The following is a 21745-nucleotide window of genomic DNA, read 5'->3' on the forward strand; positions in this document are numbered from 1 at the left end:
TTCTACCCTAGCAGACATCCTATTGACTTCTCATGTACCACTATATATAAAATCAATGGCTTTCTTGAAACGGGTGGTGGCTTTCTTGAAACGGGTGGTGCTAATGTTGAAGGATTTGATAAGTACTTCTTGACTTTGTCAAAAGCTTTTTAGCATTTGTCATTCCATTCACCAGGATCATTCTTTCAGAGAAGCTTATAGATGGGATCACATTTAAAAGTAAGTTGAGAAATGAATCAAGAAATATAATTCAATCTGCCTAAGAAGCCTCGAACTTTTTTTTATGTGCTTGAAGGGGATAAATTCTAAATAGCTTGAATTTTTTTGAATCAACTTCTATCCCTCTTTCATTGACTATAAATCCCAATAGTTTTCCTGACCTAGCTCTGAACATGCATTTGGACGGATTCAACTTAAGTTAAAATTTTCTTAACTTCTCGAACAATTTTCTAAGATTAACTACATGGTCTTCTTCCTTTTGAAATTTTGTAATCATGTCATCCATGTATACCTCAATTGCTTTGCACATCATGTTGTGAAAAAGTGTTACCATAGTCTTGATAAGTTGCCCTAATATTTTTTGGTCTGAAAGACATGACCTTGAAACAAAAAGTTTTCCACATAGTTATAAATGAGATCTTTTCCATATCATTCGGAGCCATGTTTATCTGATTATAGCTGAAGAATCCATCCATAAAAGAAAATACTAAATGTCGGGCTATTTTGTCCACCAAAGTATCAATATGAGGTAAAGAAAAATTATCTTTAGAGCTAGCTCTATTCAAATCATAGTAATCTACACACATCTATACTTTTTCATCCTTCTTGGGGATAGGCACTATATTGGCCACCCATTTAGGATATTTGGCCACTTGTATAAAGCCTGCATCCAATTACTTATTTACTTTTTTTATTTTTAATAACATCTTTAGCTTTATTCTTCTTAACTTTTATTGGATCGGTTTGCATTCAGGTTTCAATGGTAGTCTGTGTTCTACTATTTTAGTGCTAAGCCTAGGTATATCTTGGTAGGACTAGGCAAACATATCTATAAATTCTTATAATAGATCTTCTAACTATTATTTATTAATCATTGGAAGTGAAGTACCAACCTTGACTTCTTTTTTATTCTCAGCATCCCCTAAATTAACCATTTCAATAATTTTTTAATAAGGCTCGATGGATTTATCCTCTTGTTCAATTAATTTCATTAAATCTAGAGATAAAATGTATTCTTCAAAGTTATTTTTTGTATCAAGTTTATCAGTATTAATTGAATTTTTAAAATTAAACCCTGGATCATTGTCATGATTACCTTTAAATTCATTTAGGCACCTAAAAATTAATGAAATAAGAAATATTAGTGAGTTGCTTTAATGGGATAATGGATGGAATAGAAGAAATGGACAAAATGCATATTTCAACTTTTATTAAAATAATAAAAAATAAAAGCCCAAACATAAGAGTTTATCCCAACACTTTTGGGCATAAGCAATTAGGAGATGTGATTACATTAAAAGAAAATCAGAAACAAAAGGCATTTCATTGACACTCCAATTTCATAATTCATAGTCGAGTGGGATGGGTAAACCAAAGCTTTCTCATTTTGGCTTTATTTGCCTAACATATGAATAGACAATTTGACCAAAGTTTCCTCCCATCTTGGTTTTTTTCCTGCATTCTTCTCAGTCTCCTAGTACATGTATCTTCTATGAATAAAAGTTTCATTCAAATAGGGAACAACCATCAGCCTATTCTCTTTTTTTCTTTTATTGTCTTGCACTTCTTCCATTTCATAACCCAAACCTTATTTGTCACTGTAGTTTTCAATCTTGGGAAGCTCTCTTATCTCTTATAGACTCTTGCCCAAATCAAATCTAATACTCCAACCCTTATTTATCATATGATTTATTACAATCCTACTGAATTTAAGCCCTCACCTACTGTATTAACAGGTTCAAAGGATCGATAGAAACATTTCAGTGACTCTTCTGTAGCTTCTACGTATGAGGCATTTATGGGTTGAATTATCAATAGATCTTTTTCTCTTGCCATATCACCAACTGGCCTTCCATATTAAATTTGATTTTTTATTATAATGAGAAAGGAACAGTATCTGCTGTGTGAATCCATAGTCTTTTCAATAAGTAACTATAAGATAAAGAAATATTTATGACCTAAAACTTTATGTATAGGTTAACAATCCAATCTGTATAGGTAACTTAATATCTCTTAAGACTTGCCATCTAGTCCCATCAAATGCTTAAACCACCATATGATTGCTTTAGATATAAGACCTGTCAAAGGGTAACCTTGTTAAAGTAGATATGGGCAGGACATTAATAGTCGATCCATTATCTATGAGGACTTTGGCTATTATATGGCTTTTGTATTTGACAGTAATGTCCAAAGCCTCGATGCTTCCTCTGCTTTCAAATGAAATCTCATCATCACTGAAAGAGATGTGATACAGTACCACTAAATTTTTTACCAAGTGATTCACATACTCTACAAACACGTTATGTGCCACATAAGCTTGATTTAATATCTTCAACAAGGTATTACGATGTGATTTTGAATTCAGGAGAAATGATAGCAAAGATATTATAGCTGGCATCTTGTTTAAATTGCTCTACTATAGAGTATTCACTATGTTTTACAAGCTTAAAAAACTTATAGGCCTTTTTTTTTTGGTACAGACTTTGGAATGTTTTTCTCTGGCATCATGTACGGCTCAACTTGCATTTTCAAAGCCTTATTTTTTTTTTTTAAAGTCTCTAGAGTATAACACTTTCCACTTTTGGTTATGCCACCTACACCTATTATTTTGGTAGTTTCAGATTTTGACATAACATTTTCTTATCCTTGAATTATTACCTCACAATCATATCTCTATGGTATAGTTTTCTCATCTTGGTAGGAGAATGGGCATAGGACTTTAAAAGCTATTGCTTTGAAAACAAATTTATTTGTGATTGGTTTTAGTTCTCATTACAATGGATGGTGAGAGGCTTAGGCACCCATTTATCTGTCATAGCCACCCCAATATCTTTCGAGGCTTTTAACTCCTCATATAACTCTATCTGGTATGAGTCCATTAGTTTTGCACCTTATCATAAAATTGCTTACTAATGTCAATAAAGTGCCCTAGAACTCTATTGTGATGCTTACATCTTTGATTGGGGATGCATCTTTCCACGTAGGTGTATAGAGCTACTAGTTGTATCAAGCTGGCCTTATATAGGATGTTACACAACTGGTTAAATGACATTTTAAGCTCTTCTACCCTTCTTTTCATATGCCTTTTGTCTTTGTCCAAGGCATTAACTGTATGATTAGGTAAAAGATTTTTGTTAATATTGGGTGCTGAATTTTTACTAGTATTGAAACTTATCAGCCCTTCTTTAATCAGATATTATTTTTTTTGCTTCAAAGAAATGCAATTTTTAGTAGAATAGCTTGTTATCCCATAATAGCAATCACAATGAACGATGACATCATACCATTTTTTATAAGGAGACTCAAGTTATTTTATAAGAATGGGGGCAATAAGGTGATTTTTATAGAGCTCTTGATATAGCTCCGTGTAGCTTATGGGTAAAGGATCAAAAATAAATTTTTTCCTTGTTCGTAGTTCTCAAGCATTACTTGTTATGTCAGTTGGGTGAGCAAGTGATCATGGTAAGGATGGATAAAAAGGTCATATAATTGGTTGGTAAGGAAAAGTGGCAATATGATTCACAGTGTAATGATATATTAGATAGGTTGGTCGAGAGTAGCTTCTAAATTATTGCCTTTTAAGACTTACAACTTGAGTCTCACTCTCTTTCTTCTTAGACATTCTTTTAAAAGACTCTCTTCTTTTAAGTTACCAAATTTGATAGCATTTTCGATGATATTTCCCTACATCATTATGTCAACAAAATTTTTAGTCGTGTTTTCTATCATTTTTTCATAGTATGATGACTTTAGAGTGCTTATGAATAGCACTGTAATTTTTTTTTCATCAAGAGAAATTGTACCTGAGTAGCTACATCTTGCCATCTTTAGGCATATTGCTTGAAGGATTCAGATGCTTTTAGGATTCAGATGCTTTTTTTTCTATTCTTTATAAGAAAAAGCAATCAGAGGCTGTATCAATGATATGGTACTATTGATTAATAAATGACTAGGTTAGATCTTTTCATGACTTTATACAGTCCCATCCAACTGAACATACCACCTTGTTGCAGACCTAGTTAAGTTATCTTGAAAGACGTGTATGAACAATTTCTCATTACTAGTATATGTTATCATCTTACAACAGTACATTGTGATATATGTGATAGGGTACTTAATACCATCATACTTTTCAAACTTTGATACTTTGAATTTGGGTGGCATCACCACTTTTGGTACTAAATAAAGCCACATTGCATCTATAGATCCATAGAAATCAATTCTTTTATGGCCTGTAATCTTTCTTCTATCCTGTTCATGGCTTGATCAGTCTTAGAATTTTTCTATGGCACAGCTGGCTATAATTTTTTTTTTGGTCTCATCTGAAGTAGGGAGTTGAATGGGCTTAGTTGTCTTTTCAATAAAAACAAGATTATTATAACTCTAGACGTTCTTATGACTAAGTGCATAAGTCATTCACGGGTAGTTCTAATTTGGAAATGTAACCTGTTGTGGTCAAAAGCTTGGGGCGATTTAGGTCTGATATGGATCAAAACTTGAAAGATATGTTGATTTAGTACCTTCTAATAATGTATCTTCTTCCACTGATTTCCTCTATTTCTTTTTTCCAAAGCTTTCATAATCTTGCTTAGCTTTTTTTAAATTATTTTCTGGGCATTTCTAACCTTTCAAAATGGTTCACATTGTCTTGCTCCATTTTCTTGGCTTTAGCCCAAGTGTTGTATGAATGTGTAGCTATTCTTACACCTTAATACCACAATTAAAAATTAGTGATGATGCTATGATAATGAATAAATGTGATGCAATGCATGGAAAAAAAAAAGGAAAATATTTACCCCTTTAAAATTTCAACAAAAGTAAATTTTTATTTATCCCACAAAAGTTTGTTTTGCATCAAATCTAATACTATTCTTTTATAAAAATATCTAACTTGCTCATAATAATCTTTAGCCTCTTCAATGAAGTTTAGCAATCTCTGTCCATGTTCTCATATTGGTATGATTAAAGCTCTCAATGCCTCAGCCTCTTCCACCATTTCACCTGCCTTGATCACCGCATTGCCTATCTAAGCTATGAGATGTTTTATGTATCTTTGCCTTCCCAACCATTCTCTATTGCCATACCATACCTAATAGGATAATTCTTTATGCTTTTCAATTAGTGTTCTGACATGATCTTTTTGTTCATTTAATTTCAGCTTTAGGGTCAAAATGTAATTTATGAGCATTTTATTTTCCTGCTGAACTTCTACATAATCATCTTCTATTTGTGAACATTCTTTTTTCAAAAATTTATTCTCACGAGCTAGATTTATGTTATTTATTTCTTTAGCTTGCACTTGTATGCGCAATCTCTTGTACTCTTATTACAGTTTTTTTAATTCCTTAAAGGCATTATCTTGTTTTCTGACAACCTTTTGAGCCTTGTTGTATTCCTTAGAAATCTTGTGGACTTAAACTTCTAATTTTTTTGCTTTGTTTTGTCATTACTTTTTTTCTTTTTGAAGCTTCAAAATTTCTTGTTTTAATTTCTCTTTCTCTACTTCATGTTCTTTCCTTGCATATTTTGATTCTAGAGGCACATCGTCTGACTTCTGGTCTATTAATTGGCAATGGTCTCTAGCATAGGCACCATTTTTTTACCCTTTTTGGTTTTCCAAATCGGATACCCCTAGGTGGCCTATCAGTAAATGGTCCAGGGCTTACTTTCTTGGGCTTCTTCCCAGCTTTGATCATACTATCAATCTTCTAAAAAGTTTCTGGCTCTTTATATGAACAGTCAAACTAGTTAAGCTTATAAGTTATAGGAATAAACTATTCGGCTCCATGTTATCTCCTTACCATCAGTGGTGCATAACTTGTTGACCTCCATAATCCTAAAAGTGAAACTCCTATCTCATCTCCATATTGATACAATATAGGTTCTCAATTCATCCATGGAGCTAACCATTTTACCTGACTGGCTATGAGCTTTTATAGCAGATATTCCCATTTTCTTTTAGTCTTTGTTTTTAGCCAAATACTTTGAAAAAATTCCCTAATTAGGATTCGACTATGAAAATAAAGCTTAGAGAAAGCACTATTCTTGCATTCCAAATGGTTTTTCATCTATAGATACAGTAGTGATATGTAGCCCATGAATTGTGCTTTATCATTTTGTCTATAAAAGTTCATAACTTTAATGGTTTCTGCCAAGATAGCTGGTGAAGGATTATACCCATTTTCAGTCTATTCAAATAGATCAACCATTTCTATCTCAATATGGCCTAAGACTATAGGGAAAATGACCATCCCGTATATGGCCAATGCAAACACTCTTATGCCCTAATAATAATCTGGATGTTTGATAATAAAATCTTAGAGAATCTTTCATAGAATACCCTTATGACCTCATTTTTCTCGAATGTATGATTTATAATCTCTTTACTCACTCCTATAATCTAAATCAGCTTCCTGTGATTTCCAGATTTGTGCTTTTTCATATATATTTTGTATGGATATAATAGATGCATACCCACAAAAGTCGAATACTCCTTTATTGTTGGCACCAAATCAACCTCATTAAACATGAAACAATAGTAGAAAGGATCCAAAAAACTGTACCATCACTTTAATGAGCGAGTTATCAAATCAACCTCATTAAACATGAAACAACCGTAGAAAAAGATCCCAAAACTATACCATCACCTTAATGAATGAGTTATCAACATCCACTGACAAGAGATATGAAATCTGCCCAAACCTCTTACAAAAAGCTTCCTGCTTCGAAAGAATTATGCTATTCCATACGTCTGATAAGCTTTTCAAATCATTCTATTTAAGGAGCAAGCAAAATTCCTTTGGTAATGTAAGGATATAACTAGGTGGTAAGCAATCTCCTTATTCTTATTATATCTTTTTTGGCTTTAGCTTCACATCTATTGGCGAGTTACATTTGAAAAGTATAGATGAGATGCAAACCTAACGTTCTGTAGGGTCCATAAGAGCTTTTGTTGAAATGACTTTTAGGGTAAAAACACTATACAATCTGTAAGTATGTTTATGAATATACACAAAAGGAAAAGAAAAAAAAGAAGACAAAAAAATTAGTTAGTCACTTCAATTATAAAACACATAAGCACTATATAGCAAGTAAGATAATAGCATGACATTGAATTTTGAATTGACTACAAAGGGTGGAAGGATAAGGCTCTATCTATGGTTGGGCTCTTAAGGTTAACTATATACAGTTTTGGGTTAATTCTAAAAGTTTTCAAATTGTTCCTTACATCATCATCCATCACAAATTAGTAAGGCACCATAATCCTCACCCATCATAGGCTATAAGCGAAAATGGTTCAATTTGAGTAAGAGTATTTTGCAGGCCCATACAGAGACATAAAATCTTACGATGGCATAGGTACTTCACTCCCTCTTAGGGTAGACCTCGAGTGTAAAGCTTATGTTATGCACACGCAAATGAATGATAGGTATAATAAATGAATAATTAAATAAATATAAGCAATGAAAAGAAAATAATCTCAAATTTATTAAACAAGGCTTGGATAATAAAAAATCATTTATTGGTTTGACTCTCGATGTCCCTAGTGGAGTTGCCAAACTTTCATAATGTATAGATCCGTGGACCTATCACTAGACATGGATTAGAGGAGTCACCACCAATCTTTTTTTTTAGGTGTAATTGGCCACCTAATTAAATCTATCTTGTTTAAAGAGGAGTCTCAAGATTGACTTAGGTACTTCAAATGGTAGATTCTGATTTACAAAATCATAGTTTAGGTTTGGGAGTACAGTTACACATAATGAAGGTTATATCACCCTTACAATGTCCATCTAAAAGGATGGTACCAGTTTAATTTCAAATTATCCAAACATTGATCATATATGTAATTTACAAATTATTTAATATTGAAAATTAGTTTTAAAATTATCCTAATAGTTTAGTAGCAATTTAAGATAATTCTCTCACGTTAAGAGTATTTATAGAGACTAGTGTCTTATTATGAAGAGATTCCGTCACCAGATTTATTATAGTATTTTATTCAAAAAAGTTAAGTCTCCCAACAATTTGGTAGAACTTACTCTGAGGTAGATCTCCTAATAATTTAGTGAGATTTTATTTGAAAATATTTATAAAATTTTATTTATTAAGAAAAAAAATCATTAAGTCTCCAATAGTTTGGTGGGACTTAATTTGAAAAATAATCCTCAAATAGTTTAGAGAAAAATTTATTTTTAATTGGAAATCAATTTATGCAATTTTCCAATAGTTTGGTGGATTTCATTAAAATTTAATTCATGAAATTTTTTCAATAGTTTCGTAGGATTCACAAATTTATTGGAAAAGATTTTTTATTAATATTTTTTATTATTTTTAAAAAAAATTATTATTTGAAAACATTTTTTATCCCTTTTTTTTTCATTACACTTTTTTTGTTTTTGTTTTTTTTTTTTTTTGTTTTCCCAAAAGAAAAGATTTTTTTCCCTTTTTTTTTTCACAAAAATAACTACTAGTAAAGTTTAAAAAATTTGAAAATAAAAACTTAAGATAATAAAATAAATAATTAAGAAAAATAAAATCAAAAAATAAAATGAAAATGAAAAAAAGAAAACTTGTGATTCGGGTCGAGTTGGAGCGCAGATTGGCACGCAAGTCAATGAGTCGTACACAAATCCTAGGACCTTCAAAATGGTGTTGTACTAAAGTGCTATAAAAACTAAATCCTCTGCGTTTTTGTGAAAATTCCTTAAGCCACACTCTCTTTAGTTTCCAAAATCTTTTGCCTTCTCTCTAAAACCCCAAGAACAACCTAAAAACATTCCACCAAAAACTTAGAAAACCCATCTATTTTTGGAAAAGTCATCGAAATGTTCCACCAAAAATTGAAAAACCCACCGGTTGTTAGGAAAGTCGTAAAAATCCCATCAAAAAATTTAACTTTCGTCGAAAAATTTCACTGAAAATTTTAAATGGTCTTCTGAAGCCTAGATTTCCTAGAAAAAATCCCAAAATTTCCCAAATTTTTTAGATTTCCTCAAACCCTTTTCCAAAACTTCAATCCAAACTACAAAAACCTAAAACTAAACCCCAGAAACTTTAGATCAAACCCAAAAATCCAAAATCAAAATTCCAAAAAACTCTCACTAGCCAAAATTTTTTTCAAACTTTCCTTTCTAAAATCCACTGTGTATTGTTCTATGATTTCTCTTCCAATTTATCGGCTCCCTTAGCATAAATTTTTGAAAATGAATAGAATCAATCTAGGCTTGAATCTTAGGATTTGATTCTGTTTGAGCTTCAGTTTAGGTCTAGGTTCTTTATTGATTTTTTGGGTTGAATTTGTAACCTCTAATTATGCAATAAAACTTTTGACTGTGTTGAATCCCTTTGATCAGACTTCAGTTTCTCAAATTCATGCCACTGATTGAAATAAGAAAGAAAAAAAAGAATAAAATAAAATAAAATAAAATAATAATAGTACTGATATACTATAGTATAATAAATATAGTGTAATGATAATAATAATAAGAATAATAATAATATTACCATATTAGAATAATATACAATATAATATATTATACTATATATTAAATTGTAATAATTCTAATAATAATATTGTAGTATAATATTATTATAATACATTATAATATATAATAGCATACTATAAAAAAAATTGATCCTAATTTACCTCGAACACAGATGGGTGTTTATACTTATTTAAGAGCCTACTAAATGTTTTAAAATTGGTTACATGCCTATCAACATATAATATAAAACAGGATTGAAATGATCACATTATCAGATATGCATATTTAGTAGGTTTTGTATACTTTTAGATATACATATCTAGTAAGTTTTTTATGATACCATATATTAAGATACGGATTTGGTAATTTATAATTATTTTTGGATATGCATTTTTAGTAAATTAAATTACTTATCGGATATGCATATTCAAAAATTATATTACAATAATGAATATGCATATTTGATGATATAAATAACTTATAAAATATGTATATGCGATAATATAATATAATTTTCAAATATGTTTATCCGAATGTTTTGGAGAGAAGGGAATAGAAATGGTGTATAGAGGGTAGAAAAATTTGTCAAAAGATAATTAAGTAATTTACTTAAAGGTAATTTTGTAAAAAATTTACATGTAAATAACACTAATGAGAATGTATTTGGAATCACTCGTAATTTTATTATTAAAGTGATTTTTTCTCTCGTTATTTAAAATTATTTTATTTAGTTAACAATAATTAATTATTAAAAGTTGAAAATTATTGTGTTTAATATTATTAATCATCAAATATTATTTCTTTTAAAAGCATTAAAATAACAATACATATTGTAATAATTACATAAGTTGATAATTTCAATATTGTCTAAAGATAATAATATATAAAAGTGATAATATTTTATTTATTTCACAATAAAATATAATTAAATTATTAAATAAAATAATTACAATTAATTTTAAAGGAAGTATAATTTACATATTAAATAATTAATATTAATTATTATTAATTTTATATCACTTAATTTTAATGATAAAAATTTTGTAATCTTTAGATAAAAATTAAATTACCTTTTTAAATAATAATTTAATCACTCCTTGTGATTTAAAATCATTACCACTAAAATTATTATATAATTGTTAAATATAATAATTTAATCATCATATATAAATTATTATAATTACGTATAATTCTTTGAATGACCATCTCAGTCTAAACATTGCCTTAAAAGTTCGTTACGTCAGGGGTTTAAGACAATGAGGGCAAACGTTGTTTAAGCCCTCGCTGGGATTTAGTGTCGGTAGATGGATCTCCGCGGCACTGAACCCTGTCAGGGGGGCCTTAATCATGTAAAGTATGGCTCAATTAAAAACTTATTTTGTACGTATAAAAAGATAATATATTTAATTAAAATTTTAAAATTCTTAAGGTAAAAAATTCTAGAACTAAGTAAACTTTGAATCAAGTGAAATTAATTAACTAGTTCGATATTTGAAAAATGGAGGACAGTAGCAAAAGTAAAAACGTGTCTCCGAGACACGGAAAAAATATTTTTTTATTATTTTTAATTTTTTATATATAAAAATTTAGATAAAAAGAAATTATTTCGTTTAAAGTTAAAATATGTTCAAGTCTTAAAAAATTTACTAATCACTTGTTAAAAAAAATTAACAACAAAAATCAAAATTAATTTTACAAAATATTTAATATGTACTTTAAAATTTTTGGGAAAAAACATCGTATATATTTTCTGATTGAGAATGATAATTTTATTCGTAGTCAACAAATTACTTATTCTTCGACCTGGATGAATACAAGTATAAAGAGAATTTTATATCCCATTATGTTAATCGGATAATTATCAAGCATAGTCGGATTCATATACAAGGACAAATAAGGTAATATCCGTTTGCCAGTCACCCAATACCTAACTTGTATAATATATTTATATAATTTTTATTTCTTCTTTATTTTGATAATTAAAATAAATCTATTATAAAAATATATAAATTATAAAAGTATTTTATAAACCACTTTTTTGCACTTTTAAAAAATACTTTAGTTAGGTTACATTATTATTTAAAGATAACGTCTATTATTATTATTATTATTATTATTATTATTATTATTATTATTATTATTATTATTTACTTTTCCTTTAATTTGTTACTCCCATTAATATTTAAAAACCACTTTTATGAGTTAAGAACATTTTTTTAAAAAAAATTTTTTGGTTTTGTTATTTAGAAAGTGAAATTAATTTGTTTAACAATTTTGTTGGATTATATGTTTGCATGATTTTTTGAATTATTTTATTATATTTTAAAATTATAATCAGATATTTAAATTATTCATTATCTATTAAGTATGAAAATAAATATGTAAAAATATTATCCGATAAGTATAAATATATAAATAAAATAAATATCATAATGATCAGGAATAGTAACAATACCATACCACCTGATAGAGACACATTGAAATCCCTCGTCTTGATTACTTTGGAGATTTTTATTTAAATAAATTGTGAACTAATTTGTAGCAATATAGCATGCAGTCACAAATAATTGGTCAAGGGTGAATCGATGCTTGGACCTGTTGAGAATATTGACTCAAATCTCATAAGAGATTTGTTTGAGATTTGTTAGAGATTTATCAGATATTGTTTGATGGACAAGAAGACTTGTAAAAGAAGAATTCTAAGAGAAAGAGGATCTTTAATAGGTAAGTTTGACTTGTAAGAGAAGAATTCTAAAAGGAAATGGATTCTTAATAGGTAAATTTGATTTACAAGAGAAGAATTCTAAGATGAGAGAGATTCTTAATGGGCAAGTTTGTATGGTTATAAATAGGTGAAGTCTCCACAGGGTTAAGTATGAAAAAAAGATGTAAGAGAGTTATAGGGTTTTGTGGGATAGACACCCAATAGGAGTATTAGGACTCTACGTCTTATGGGTGTATATGTTTGTTTGTGAGTGGACTAGAAAAGACTGAGAGGGTCCACATAAGTATGATGTATGGGAGCATATGGGTATGTATTTGGTTATGTTGAAATAGTGCACAAGGGTTTGAGTTTGTGTTTGTTTGAGTTGAGAATACTCTATAGGACTAGAGGAGATTGAGAGTGTCTTATGAGTATTGATTGTTGAGTGAGATTGATGATTTGATGTATGTTTGTAGTTCTCTACAACTAGTAGATCTTGTTTCTCATCCGTGGATGTAGGTCAGTTGGACCGAATCACGTTAAATTATTGTCTCTTGTGTGTTTAATTTATTGTTTGATTTCACTTTCGCTAATGTGATTGTATTAGAGGCTTTTAGCCCAACAAATGTTATTAGAGCTGTGGTGTTCCTAACAAGTGGTATCAAAGCTGAAGGTTCGAAACGTGAGAAGAGTCAAAAGTTCAAAACATGAAAAGAGTTGAAGGTTCGAGATGTGGGAATAACATGGTTTGAGACATGGGAAGAGACAAGCTTAGAAAAACGTGATTCAAAAAAAAAGTTTGAGTTTGTGTTTTGAGGATTGAAAGATTGGTTTGTATGAAGCGTGAAGACACAAGAGAAGAGAAGATGATTGTGAGACTTTCATTGCAGGTGGAGCCAAACATGTCTAGCATGAAGACAGATGATCAATGAAATTTAAGTCAAGGTGGAGATTGTTGAGAATATTGACTCACATCCCATAAGAGATTTGTTTGAGATTTGTTAGAGATTTGTTAGAGATTTGTCAGATATTGCTTGATGGATAAAAAGACTTGCAAAAGAAGAATTCTAAGAGAAAGAGGATTCTTAATAGGTAAGTTTGACTTGCAAGAGAAGAATTCTAAAAGGAAAAGAATTTTTAATAGGCAAGTTTGACTTACAAGAGAAGAATTCTAAGAGGAGAGGGATTCTTAATGGGCAAGTTTGTATGGTTATAAATAGGTGAAGTCTCCACAGGGTTAAGTATGAGAAAAAGATGTAAGAGAGTTGTAGGGTTTTATGGGATAGACACCTCATAGGAGTATTAGGACTCTACGTCTTATAGGTGTGTATGTTTGTTTATAAGTGGACTAGAAAAGACTGAGAGGGTCCACATAGGTATGATGTATGAGAGCATATGAGTTTATATTTGGTTATGTTGAAAGAGTGCACAAGGGTTTGGGTTTGTGTTTGTTTAGGTTGAGAATACTCTATAGGACTAGAAGAGATTAAGAGTGTCTTATGAGTATTGATTGTTGAGTGAGATTGATGATTTGATGTATGTTTATAGTTTTATACAACTAGTAGATCTTGTTTCTCATCCATGGATGTAGGTCAGTTGGACCGAACTACGTTAAATTATTGTCTCTTGTATGTTTAATTTATTGTTTGATTTCACTTCCGTTGATGTGATTGTATTGGAGGCTTTTAACCCAACAAATGGTATCAGAGCTGAAGGTTCGAAACGTGAGAAGAGTTGAAGATTGAAGATATGAAAAAAGTTGAAGGTTCGAAACGTGAGAAGAGTCAAAAGTTTAAGACGTGGAAAGAGCTGAAGGTTCGAGATGTGGGAAGAACATAGTTTGAGACATGGGAAGAGACAAGCTTAGAAGAGCGTGATTCAAAAAAAAAGTTTGAGTTTGTGTTTTGAGGATTGAAAGATTGGTTTGTATGAAGTGTGAAGACACAAGAGAAGAGAAGATGATTGTGAGACTTTCATTGCAGGTGGAGTCAAGCATGTCTAGCATGAAGACAGATGATTAATGAAATTTGAGTCAAGGTGGAGATTGTTGAGAATATTGACTCAAATCCCATAAGAGATTTGTTTGAGATTTATTAGAGATTTGTTAGAGATTTGTCAGATACTGCTTGATGGACAAGAAGACTTACAAAAGAAGAATTCTAAGAGAAACATGATTCTTAATAGGTAAGTTTGACTTGCAAGAGAAGAATTTTAAAAGGAAAGAGATTCTTAATAGGCAAGTTTGACTTACAGGAGAAGAATTCTAAGAGGAGAGAGATTCTTAATGGGCAAGTTTGTATGGTTATAAATAGGTGAAGTCTCCAGAGGGTTAAGTATGAGAAAAAGATGTAAGAGAGTTATAGGATTTTGTGGGATAGACACCCCATAAGAGTATTAGGACTCTACGTCTTATGGGTGTGTATGTTTGTTTATGAGTGGACTAGAAGAGACTGAGAGGGTCCACATAGGTATGATGTATGGGAGCACATGGGTATGTGTTTGGTTATGTTGAAAGAGTACACAAAGGTTTGTGTTTGTGTTTGTTTGGGTTGAGAATACTTTATAGGACTAGAAGAGATTGAGAGTGTCTTATGAGTATTGATTGTTGAGTGAGATTGATGATTTGATGTATGTTTGTAGTTCTCTACAACTAGTAGATCTTGTTTTTTATCCGCGGATGTAGGTCAGTTAGACCGAACTACGTTAAATTATTATCTCTTGTGTGTTTAATTTATTATTTAATTTCGCTTTCGTTGATGTGATTGTATTAAAAACTTTTAGCCCAACAAATAGTATCAAAGCTGTGATGTTCCCAACAAGACCCGTTCCAACCCTTAAAATGAGCAATGCAGATTGCAGTGGCAAAGAAATCTGCATGCTTGTCTTCCTAACTAGTCAACGGACAAAATTTTAACAGTTCTATATGCAAAATCGAGAAACATATAAAATATTATATTTGGAATATATTATATTATATAGGCATTCAACAATTAATGAGGTTTGGCCTCTAATAGTTGATGTTATTTTGTGTAATTTTAATGGAAGATTGATCATTATTAATTTTTTTAAAAAAAATTGTAATTTTAAGATTTAAATTTTAAATTTGGTAAATATGATTTTTCAAGTATTATCGTATGAATAAATTAAATTTAATTTCAACTTTCACGACTCAATTTTCCTCTATTCTTCTATTTGACTTTCTTTAATGTATATATCAAAATAAAATTTCTTTGCCACCTTAAATGTTTGACCCAAGACGAATTTATACATATTTATTTTCGGTACCGAGCAATCGAACATTAGATATTCTTATTATATCAAAGACGTGTACTCACCAATGAATTGTTGTGTTCTTGGCAATGCCATTAGTGACCTTAACTTCAACATCATCACGTTCATGAACAGCAATAGTTGGCCCTGGATACTTTCCATTCACTGTCAAAAGTTGCTTCGTATGGCACAAACGAGTTACTTTCTTCCACTCAACCTGGAAAGGATATGATACCAAGATTAAATAATCATAAGAAAAAAATGAAAAACAAAAAGGTATAACATATATACCCTGCATTATCTATGCATACATTAAATTCAAATCGCTGGGTTGTTTCCGGCGAAGAAGATGTTAGCATCCCAGCAATAATAGTAACGCAATGACCATTACAAATCGAAAATGATGAAAGAAGCCATCCATTTCTTCAGGCAACTTTAGAATATATATTCAGAAACGCTTTTAGAACAAAACCAGCTAGTTAGGAAAAGCAGTTTTACCAAACTCTTGCTGGAATGAAACCCATATATATAGTAATAAAGCCTTGCTTTTGCCCTCAAATTTTTTAGTATTTCATGCAATGGCAGTCAGTTTATAAGTTCCCTCTGAAAATGTTGTTTAAAGACATGTTTTATGATGGAGGAGTTGGTAGACTAGCAACTGACCAAAAAAAGCTACTATAGGGAATATATAATGCGTTTGATATACAAGATTATAATAAAAGTGAATAAGATGATATTATAAATAGGATTAAATTAAATTAAATAATATTATCTTATTTTATATTTACTTTATATAAGGATTAGATAATATAATTTATGTAAGTTTAATCTTATGGATTAAAATTTTTTTTTTATATTTTAGGAGTATTAAATTATCTCATATCAAAAGGATGATTAATTTTTCTTATAATCTTATCGTTTTTTTGAAATAAAAATTAAATATAATATAAGATAATTATTATTTTATCTTATCTATTATTTTATACATCAAATATAATAATAATTTTACTATTTTCCATGAACAAACTCGAAGGCAGATCAAACTATAGCAGGTTTTAATTTTATGCCCAGGATAGGGCACGACTTATTTTGTATCGAGTTAGAATGACATTTTAATTCTTGCAAATTCCCTTTAACCAAAAAAAAAAAAAAATCTAGGAAATTAAGCATTGTGAGAGGAAATAATTTAAATAGCCGTGAGTTTCAATCTCTATCCATATCCATGAAATTGTCTAGTCCAAAAAGGTCAGTATTATTGAACGACAATATTTTTTGTCGATTCTATTGTTAGATATTGCAATCTTTTGGTTATTCATGAGGGATATCCATGTCTACACATTCATGGGTGAATTGCTATGAGTTGGAAACGTATAATATATACAAAAGAAAAGTTTAATTAAACTATAGTTTTTTTATTTTTCCCCCACAAAACTTTAGGTTAGACAGCACAAATAATTGGTTGCAGCTGGTTTCTTCTCACTCAATAGTCAACACAGTGACTTCCGTATATATGCGAATTGCTCTAGATTTAGCACCAGCACTAGCAAATAACAATCACTAAGAGAGAATTGGATTAATCAAATTGATTAATACAATCATTTTTTAAAAGATAATATATATCTAATTAGCTTTTTAAACCCGTACAATGTACAGGGATTTTTTATTAAATTTTTCATAATTTTAAATTTATTTTTAATCATTTATCTAATTTATAATCATATATTTATAAATATTAAGTTACAATTAAATGATAAATTATACATAATATATTATAAATGATATTGTTCACCTAAAAGAAGTCTAAACTTTTTGAAAATTTTCAAAAATTATAAAAATCTTTTTTTCATTAAAAAATATTTTTTTTAATTTATTTGCTAAATACTAAAAATTTTGCTACCGCTCTTTTCTTGTTTGATAAAAAATAAGAATTAATATTTAAATAGTTAAAATTAATAATTATTTTTATCATAGTGTTGATTAGGTGGTGTGTATATATATATATTTGATTGAACAACAAATCACAATTATTAATTTTATTATAATCATTTGCTTTTTATTAGTTCTTATTTTTCACAAACTTCAAGTAATTATTACACAAATACATTGGGCTAACAATTTTTTTTTTATATATGTCAACAAAATAAAGTTATTTTTTAGATAAAAGATAAACAATAATTCTTTATGTTATGCTTAAAAACTATCTTCCAAAATTTTTTTATTTTTAATCATTTTTAATATAATTGATAGTATTTTTTGTGAGTTAAATATGATAGTGATCATCATTCTTCTCATATAATCCATTGTAAATAAAAAAATTTAATAATAACAAGTATAGTAAAAAGAAATAGAGAATATAAATTTATATATTAATTTGTCAAGATTAACTATATACAATAATAAAAGCAAATATGTTAATAAATTAATAGAGAACAAAAACATTCAAGAAATAAATAAAAAAAAAATATATATATATATATAATACAAAAAGTTAATTATAATCAATCTAAGCAAAATTAAAAAAAGTTATGGACTGAAGAGAAACAAATAAATTAATCAAATATAAAATATAAAATATAAAAAATGTTTGAATTAGAACATAAATAAAACATTATATTTGTTTTCAAAGTAAAAACATATTTTATCTAACTTTTTTTATCAACATTCAAATGTCTCAAATTTTCATATAAAAATGTAAGCTTTTATTACTTTAAAAATACATGCTTTATAGTCAATAATTCATTAACTTATATAAAATTATTAAATTTAAATAATCTATTAAATAATTTTTAATTTTTGATAGATTTTGATTTGAATTTAAATAATTATCTAAAAATATTAAATTTAAATAATTTATTAAATAAAATTAATTGATAGAAAATAAAATTTTATTAAGTATATATATTTGAAACTGCCATTAAATTAAAAAAAAAGATAAATTATGATTTAATTATGTATTTGATAAATTATAAATTATTTAAATTGAATATTTTGGATAAATTAGATAGATATTGATTTCAATTTAAATAATTTATTAAAAATTTTTATTTAATAAATAAAGCAATATGAATGTTATCGTATGTGTCAATAAAAGAAATTATCTACCTAAGCATCCACATAAGTATTTTAATAATATAACCTTATATGTTGTAATATAATGTATATATTAAATATGTATTTAATTTTAATTTTAGTATTTATAATTTCACTTTTTTATAATACGATTTTCTTTTAAAAAAAAAATCATTAAATAGCGGCGAGTGGCTAACATAATTTCCTACTTGAAAATCTTCAACAATATATATATATATATATATATATAGAGAGAGAGAGAGAGAGAGAGAAAGAGAAAGAGAAAGAGAGAAAGAGATCGGTGCTATTGAATATTATTAAAAACACGAAAAATGCATTGCCCTCATACATGCATGGACATTGAATAAATTAATATACATTAGAATATCCAATCATGTATATTTGAAATTGGGATATTCTAAAATTATTATTCACTGCGACACTTCCTTGTTTTATTATTATAAACTTTTGTAATTACTCTTCAAATAAAAATAAATAAATAACCCTTTTCTAATTACACGAGATTCAAGATCATTCAAGAATATGCATTTAACCCCTACTCGGATATATTTCCGTCCAAATAAGATCGTCAAGATGAACTGTTACATGGGCTAATTATATATAATTTGTAGAGGAGGAGATGGTAATATTTGCAACCTTGTTAATTGGTATATTAATAAAAGTTTTTAATATAATTTTTGAAAAGTGTTAAATATTCATTCGATCCATGTCTTATATGTTTTTTTTGTCAATTTAATACTTAAAAAATAAAAATTCACAATTAGATATTTGAATTTGTATTTCATTGAGCATTTTGGCACTTGGGACAATTACCAGTAGTTAAGTTGCTAACTTAATATGAATGTACAATAAAATTATGACATATTTTTAAAATGAAATTTTTAAAAAATATGAAATTTGAATTTAGAAATTTTTAGGATTTGTTTTTTAATCTAATATATATATATATTTATATTATAATAACATACATAAATAAGTTTGCCACATGTGCATCTATGTAGATAATTTTTTTAAATGACACATATGATAATTTTTTTAAAAGAATAAGATAGTTTTTTTTAATTACAAATTAGATAATTTTAAATTTATTCAAATATAAAAATTATTCAAATTATAATTGAAAATCAAATCAATTTAGAGATATATTTTTTAAATTAAAAATATAAAATATGGATTTTATTTTTTTAATAAATAATTTTCGTTGTTTACCAAATAACCTTATTTAAAAAATTATTTAATTATCAAAACCTTTTAAGCATATTTAAAAATTACAAAGATTAATTTTATCCAAAATTTTCACCAATCTTTTTTATCTTGATTTTAAAAAATTATATTTTTAAAAAATTTACATAAGACATTAAAAATTCAAGTAACTTTATGTAAGATTTTGAAAATTTAAAAAATTTTCATATTAAATCTAATATATATATATATTATATTACAGAATACATGAATACTTGATAAGGTATGCCACATGGATACTTATGTGGATAACCTATATTTTTGACATGTAAGATAATAATTAATTTAAGTTTTTAACCAAATAATCCCATTCAATAATTATTTTATTTTTAAAACTATTCAAAAGTTTAAAAATTAGATTTATTTTAATATTTCAAGAGTTTTATTTTAATTTAATCAAATAAAATTTATCCCAAACTCACTTTTTTCAAATACATTTAGAATAAAATCAATAATTTTGTTATTTCTTTTTGAAAATGAACTATTAAACCATCTATATATCTCTTTTTAAATTTTTTTAAAAAATATATAATTTACATTTATCTTTAACAATATAGATATATGATCTCTTTTTAAATATATATAATTTAAATATATCTTTAACAATCTATATATATTTGTTTTAAATTTAAAATTTTCAAAAATAAACTTATTTTTATAAATTTTAAAAGACCAAATATCATTTATTTCACTATTTAATGGATGCCATCTTCCACCTCGATGAAATATTCTTGTGCTGAATTTCTCTTATCACTCATTTAATCAATGAATTGCACATACCCATAGTATTAGTCTTACTTGTATCAAATAAAATATTATCATTATCTCTTTCATTCATTACCAATTGCATATATTCTTTTTTGATTTTGGGAAACTATTATTTTGATTCTTAGCAAACTGGTTAATGGTTGAAAGGGATGTTAATTACAAAACACCAATCCAAAACATTGAGGGTTTTCGTTGACAATTGATATTCTCTCTAAAAAAAACCAATGTGATAAAAATTCTCTTAACAAATTTGTTCTACTTGATCAATAATTATAATTTTACCATTAATTTGTGAGATTTTTATGCAATAATGGCCTTCTTCTAAAATTTGTTGTCAAGAATAATAGGTCTTATATTAAGTTAGGGGAATTAGAATTTCAAAATTGAGCATCCCATAAAACAAAATAATAGTTTTATTAGGTAAAAATCAATAAAAAAAATATAATGACAATATTCAAATATTGCATTTTGTTTAACTAGATTACTGTAAGAAGTAGGAATTGAGGTATGTTTGCTTTGATGTTAAAACTTAAGGCGTTTTTTATTTTTACAATGTAACTATAAAATAATCCTATATAAGATTTCTTTGTTTGTTTTGTATTGCTAAATGTTGTATCCATGAAATGTAGAAGTGAAAAGATTGAGTTGGAATATTCCATTACGGTACAAGTAAAATAGTAAACTATGGAAATGATATAATACCACTTGTTTTTATTTATTGAAAATATTAAATTTTATAAGATGATAAGTATGTCTATTTTGCTACTAAACTTTATCATTTTATATTAAAAACTTAAAATTGAGATGGAGATGAATTTTTTTTTTTCTATAAGACTTTTGAAGACAATAATCTATAGTATCTACAACTTTTTAACTTTTTGAATCAAATTGTTCAAATAATAAAAAAAATATTATTTTCTTTAATTTTGTAATATAAGAATTGTTTTCATTAAATACGGATATT

The 21745-nt window shown here is 27.6% G+C and overlaps 1 pseudogene; it reads right to left on the reverse strand.

Annotated features, from left to right (window-relative positions):
• Window positions 1-21248, reverse strand: part of LOC111288757 (laccase-1-like) — a 30285-nt pseudogene extending 9037 nt beyond the window's left edge.
• Window positions 21249-21745: the final 497 nt, after the last annotated feature.

The sequence above is a fragment of the Durio zibethinus genome, chromosome 17 (genome assembly GCF_047325235.1).
Source record: "Durio zibethinus cultivar Kanyao isolate XHJ-2024 chromosome 17, ASM4732523v1, whole genome shotgun sequence".
Classification (NCBI taxonomy): Eukaryota; Viridiplantae; Streptophyta; class Magnoliopsida; order Malvales; family Malvaceae; genus Durio; species Durio zibethinus.